General features: G+C 37.1%; 1 pseudogene; it reads right to left on the bottom strand.

Moving 5' to 3' along the window:
• Positions 1-2,637: 2,637 nt before the first annotated feature.
• On the bottom strand, positions 2,638-3,089 carry LOC122740687 (annotated as a pseudogene).
• Positions 3,090-6,541: the final 3,452 nt, after the last annotated feature.

Below are 6,541 nucleotides of genomic sequence, written 5' to 3'. Positions count from 1 at the left end.
ATTATCTTCTCTCATGGCATAATGTGGTCAAAAGCTGAAAGAATCTTGAACTTGGACTGAGGAGACCCGATTTCTAGTTTTAGCCTTACAACTTCCTAGATCCACGTGCTGTAATGAAGCATTTGCAGTACAAAAAACCTGGACTCCCATCCCTGCTCTGTTCCTTACTACTTGTACACCCTGGGTAAATCATTTAACTTCTCTGAAGGCCAATTTCCTCATTTGTAAAAGGGACTACATTGAATTCTAAGGTCCTCTGTAGTTGGTGTTTAAGGCCTAAGTAAGGCCTATAAGTATCCTCTGGGAAATAGGGTCCTTAGGTAGCACAGTGAATAGAGCCCTGGGCCTGGAGTCAGGAAGACCTGAGTTCAAATGTGACCTCAGATATATTTGTGACCCAGGGAAAATAATTTTACCTTTCTTTTCCTCAGTTACCTGAGTTGTAAAATGGGGGTGATAAGGTTATTGTGAAGATCAAATGAGATAATATTCCTAAAGTGTTTCACACAGTACCTGGTAGATAGTTGGCACTTAATACATTTTTTTTTTTTTGCGGGGCAATGGGGGTTAAGTGACTTGCCCAGGGTCACACAGCTAGTAAGTGTCAAGTGTCTGAGGCTGGATTTGAACTCAGGTACTCCTGAATCCAGGGCCAGTGCTTTATCCATTGCGCCACCTAGCTGCCCCCACTTGATACATTTTTTTCTTCCCTCCCTACCCTCCCACCCTCATGGCCTCTTTGGCCTCAGTTCAACAATACATATTATATATCTTACTTGTGTAAGTCATTGTGCAGTTAATTCACATGCAAAATGATGAAGTTGGACTCAACAATCTCTGAGGTATGAATTTTAGTTCTAAACCTATGAATCTGTATGTATGTGTGTCTTTATGGTTAGTTTGTGGTCTTGGAATGGGAGAAAATAGAAGAGTTGACTTTCCAGACCACCTTAAGATCACCAGGACACCGAATGGCTTGTTACTTTAAGGATGAATTTGTTAATTTTCCTGCTACTTCAATTCAAAAGTCACAGATCTGCCCAACCTAACAGAATTTTTAAACGAGCAATACAATCACATGAATAGCTTTGATTTCAAAATTGGCTTACAGAAGCCTGCCAATCACCCAGAGTCCTGAAAATAATAACTAGGTTCCCACAAGTACAATAAAAGGAAACCAAATGTATTTTTGGTCTCTAGTTGTTTATAATTCCACCTGATTTTCTTTTTTTTTCCTGACTTTGAAGGTCATAAAATGCAATGTTATGGAGCCACAGAAGGGAGAATTCTCATTTCCCTCTACCCCAGTCACACCCATATAATAATAGCTCACATTTATATGGTGTTATCTGTTTATAAAGTGCTTTCCTCAAAAAAGCACTGTGGACACAGATATTCTTGCTCCCATTTTACAGATGAGGAAACTGAGTCTTGGAGAGGTGAAATGACTTTTTAAATTAAAGTTTTTTAATCAACAAAGATCCTCTTTCTTTCCTTCCCACCTGCAGCAGGGATTGAGAAAGCAAGAAAAACAAATCCTTTTTACAAATGTGTATAGTCATGCAAAACAAATTTTTACATTGCCCATTCCCCCATTCCTTCCTCCCCTCCAAGAAAAAAGTCTTGAAAGTCTCAATCTGCATTGAGTTCATCATCTCTCTATCTGGAGGTGAGTAGTATGTTTCATTATATGCCTTTTCTTTTTTTGGTCACTCTTCAAGATCTAAGCTCCTTAGTTTTGTTTGATTTAGGACTGATTGCTTACTTAATATACACTCCCTTTTATTCCCCCTACCCTTCTCCCTTTTCCCTCCTGTTTCCTTGTTGAATGAAAATAATTTCTCTATCCAACTCCTTGTGTATGTATTCTTCCCTCCTTTGACCAATTCAGATTAGAGTGATGTTCACGTGTTGCTTACTACCTACCCCTTCCTCATTGTTTGTACAGACTTCTACTAGCATATCCCAGTTATGTGAACTGCCTCCCCCGCCATCCCATCCTTTCCCTCTTCTATTCCCTGCTTTTAAGATTATCAAAACATAATAGAATACAGATCTCTCTAATTAGACTCCCTCTGTGTCTCCTGATGATGATAGAAGTCTTAGGGGACACACGTACAATTTTCCCATATTTCAAGTATAAACAGTTTATCCAGGTTTAGTCCATAATGATTGCTTGCTTAGCTTTACCTTTTTGTGTTTCTCTTGATTCCTGTGTTTGTACTTCAAGCTCTGGTCTTTTCGTCAAGTTCTTTATTTCACTAAAAATCTATTCCCCCCATGCATCCCCGAGGATTATACTTAGTTTTGCTGGGCAAGTTATCCTTGGCTTTAAGCACATGTCCTTTGCCTTCTGGAATCCTGTATTATTCTCATCTCTGTCATATTGGTAGCTTTTAAATCATGTGTCCCTGACTATGCCTCCTCAGTAACTGAATTCTTTCTTATTGGCTCTTTGCAGTATTTTTTTATTGACATGAAAACTCTGGATGTTGGCTATAATGTTTCTGGGAGTTTTCATTTGGGGGTTTCTTTCAGGAGGTGACTAGTAGTTTCTTTTTTTAAATTAATTTTTATTTATTTTTAGTTAATTTAAAACAAAATTTTATTGATGTCTTGTTTTTATTAACATCTGGGTTACTTGAAAGTGATGAAATGAGAGGAGTGGATGGCTCCAATACCTGCCTGGCTGTGTTTCACAGGCTTGTAGGTGATAGAGAATTCTCCCAGGTACTGTCCAATCATCTCGGGCTTAATTTCAACCTGATTAAAGGTCTTGTTGTTGTAGATGCCCACCATACTGCCTACCATCTCTGGCAGGATGAACATGTCTTGAAAATGTGTCTTCACTATCTCAGGCTTTTCCATGGGGGCTGCCTACTTCTTGGCCCTCCTCAGTTGCTTCAGCAGGGAATGCTGTTTGCACTGCAGACCCCAGTTGAGTCTCAGCCATTGCTGAGGCTGTACAACTACATGAGCTGTTCATAAGACATATCCAGGAGCTGATCCAGGTCCATGCTGAGGTACGTGAACTTCTGGAAGGTTTGCTTCTTCTTCTGCTCCACTTCTTTCATCTTGTCTGCAGCCAGGAAAAGATCGCTCCCTATTGGTGTCTTTTTAAAAGTATCATCATAATTTCCTCCAGGATCTCCCTCCTGCCCCTTCCCCTACCAGAGAGCTACCCCATATTTTTAAAAATAGTATTTTAAGGATAAAAGAAGAGGAAGATGAGCAAGAACGAGAACAAGAATAAGAACAAAAATAAGAAATCAGCACAACAGAACAATATATTGAAAAAGTCTGAAGAGATATTCAAATTTGTAATGCCTGTGGACCTCCCACATCTAGAAAGGGGTGGGTTTGGGGTATCCTTTCATACTTCTTCTTTTGAGTAACACTTGATTTTCATAATTTTGCTACATTTACTTTTGATTTGTGTATGTGGTTGTTCTTTCCATTTACATTGTCATAGTCAATGTGTGCATTGTTTTCTTGACTGCTTACTTCATTCTGTATTGGTTCACGTAAGTCTTTCCAAGCTTCTCTATATTCATTACATTCATTGTTACTTAGACCAGTTTAGCTGTTCCCTAATCAATGGATATCTACTTTGTTTTAAATTATTCACTATTACAAAAAAAGTGTTACTCTGAATATTATAGTGTATAGGCACTTCTTGTCAGTGGAGTATAAGGTCAGTAATGGAATCTCTGGGTCAAAGAGTATGGACATCTTAGTTACTTTTTGCATAATTCCAATTGCTTTCTGAAATGGTTGTACCAATTAAGAGTTCCACCAACAATGCATTAGTGACTTATTATCCTACAACCTCTCTAATATTGACTATTGCCATTTTTTGCCTTCTCTGTCAATTTGTAGAGTGTGATACTAAACTTCAAGGTTGTTGTGATTTGCATTTATCCTATTAGTCATTGGAGCATTCTTTCTTGTGATTATATTTTTCAGCTTTTCTTTTTTAATACCTTTTGACCACTTATCTATTGGTGAATGGCTATTAGTTATATATATGTACATATATACATACATACACATATAAATACACATAAATGTACACATACTATGTATATATACATATACACACATATACGTATGTGCTAATTATTTATCTATCTTGTATACCAAAGTCTCATCAGAGAAATCTAGTACAAAGATCTTTTTTCCCATTCAACTATGTTAGTGCTTTCCTTCATATCCTAGGTGCTAATTTTGTCTATACAGAAGCATTTCAACTTCATGTAATCAAAATTACACATTATATTTTTTGTATTTGACTTTATTTGGCTAAGCAAATATCTCCTACCAATGGCTGTGAGAGGTTATGTATGGGAGATTTGAGGAGGGATGAAAAATTTTGGAAGAGCTGCTGTCGTGAGTGGGAGAGTGAGTTAATTAGGAATATGTGAGATTGCCTAACAGTAGTAAGGGTCCAGTTGAGGTTCTGTAACATAACTTTGTAGTGGGCCCAGTCAGAACAGTTGTGTCATTTTTGTCACATTTTTGCTTGACTAGGGTAATGTAGATCAGGCAATGAGACGCTCAATGAATTTTGGGATTGCTTCTGAATCTTGTGGACATATCCCAAAGAGGAAGAGCTCCTAAGAAAGAAAAGGAAAGAATAACATTTGGTGTTCTTAGAGAAACAACATGATATAATGGAAAACATGTGACATTCTGGATTGGAAAAACTGGGTTTGACTTCTGGCTTAGCTACATATAGGATCCTAGATTTAGAGGTAGAAAGAGTTTTAGAAGAGGAAACTGAGACCTAACAAGGTTGGCATCTAAGTGGCACAGTGCATAAAGTGCTGGACCTAGACTTAGGAAGCTCTGCCTCAGACACTAGGTGTGTGACCTTAGGTGAAGTCAAGTGACTTCTCTCTATCTGTTTCCTCTCCCATAAAATGGGTATAATAATAAGACCTACCTCCACAGGACTGTTGTAAGGTTAAAATGACAACTTTGTAAAGCACTTGGCAAACCCCTTAAAGTGCTGTGTAAATGTTACCTATTATCTATCATTAAGTGACTTGCCTGAGGTCACACAGTTAGTACAAACTCAGGTCTTCCTGACTCTGAGGTCAGTCCTAATATGAAGCTTCATTGTAATAAGGAGGTACTTGAAGGCTATGTCAATGGAAAAGAGCTTTGAGGGTCCTACCAAGCTTCAGTCAAATATAGATCCACTGATAATCTGCAGGGTAATGGATTTTTTTTTTGGCCATCAGAACTCTCCAACATTAGGTACATCGCTGTAGATGTGTTGAGATCTTGTATAGTTAGGGGCACCCAAACTAATAAAATGAATAAACTAATAAAATTTATAGACCTTTGACTAATTGAAGTATTTTAGCCTTTAGATTATATACAAATTATCTTTTAGGTTAGATTAAATACAATAGATACAATAGATTAAATATAATAGGTACAAAATATCCTTTAGATTAGATTAAATACAGGCATACTTCATTTTGTTGTGATTCACCAACATTGTTTTTGTTTTGTTTTTAACTTTAATCAAGCAAAACTATCGGTGTCATTTTTTTCTAACAGCATGTGCTCACAGCATGTCTCTGCATCACATTTTGGTAATTTTCCCAATATTTCAAACTTTTTCATTATTATATATAATACTATACTGTAATATTAGGTATCATGTATGTGGTATATAATTATTATATCATCACTATATTACACATATTATTATATGGTGATCTGATCAGTGATCTTTGATGTTACTATAGTAATTGTGATTGTCTCCTAAAGGCACCACAAATCATGCCCGTATAAGACAGTGAACTTAATCACTAAATGTTGTGTATGTTCGACTACTCCACTGACCAGCCCTTCCAGTCTCTCCCTATCTGTCCTCAGACCTCTCTATTTCCTGAGAAACAGCAATATTGATATTAGGTTACTTAATAATCCTACAATGGTCTCTAAGTAAGTCAAGTGATGGGATAAACATCATTGTCTTCTTTTAAGAAATTGCCATGGCCACCCCAACTTTCAGCAACTATCACCCTGATCAGTCAGCAGCCATCAACACAGAGGAAAGACCCTCTATCAGCAACAAGATCATGACTCACTGAAGTATCAGATGACAGTGAGCATTTTTTTTTTTTACAATAAGGTATTTTTAATTAATTGTGCTCTTTTTAAAAAACATAGTACCACTGCACACTTAAAAGACTACAGTATTGTATAAACATAACATGTACTGGCAAACCAAAAAATTCATGTGCTTCACTTTATTGTGATATTGGTTTTATTGAGGTGGCCTGAAACCAAAGGCACAATATCTCCAAAGTATGCCTGTAGTCAGTGATTGCCAAACACTCTCTGTGCTTTTAGCCATTTTATTACATCATAGGATTGTGGGATTATAGCCTCAGAGCCAGAAGGGACTTCCAAGGTCATCTCACCCAGTGTAATTTCTTTTGTTGCTTAAGCTATTGTTCTGAGTTTACTGAGTCAACTTAAAGGTATTTTTTTCTACCTTTCTGGATCTCAGGCAATACAA

The sequence above is a fragment of the Dromiciops gliroides genome, chromosome 1 (assembly GCF_019393635.1).
Source record: "Dromiciops gliroides isolate mDroGli1 chromosome 1, mDroGli1.pri, whole genome shotgun sequence".
NCBI classification, from domain to species: domain Eukaryota; kingdom Metazoa; phylum Chordata; class Mammalia; order Microbiotheria; family Microbiotheriidae; genus Dromiciops; species Dromiciops gliroides.
The sequence above is the reverse complement of the archived record's forward strand: the minus strand, read 5'-3'. Positions and strand labels throughout refer to the sequence as shown.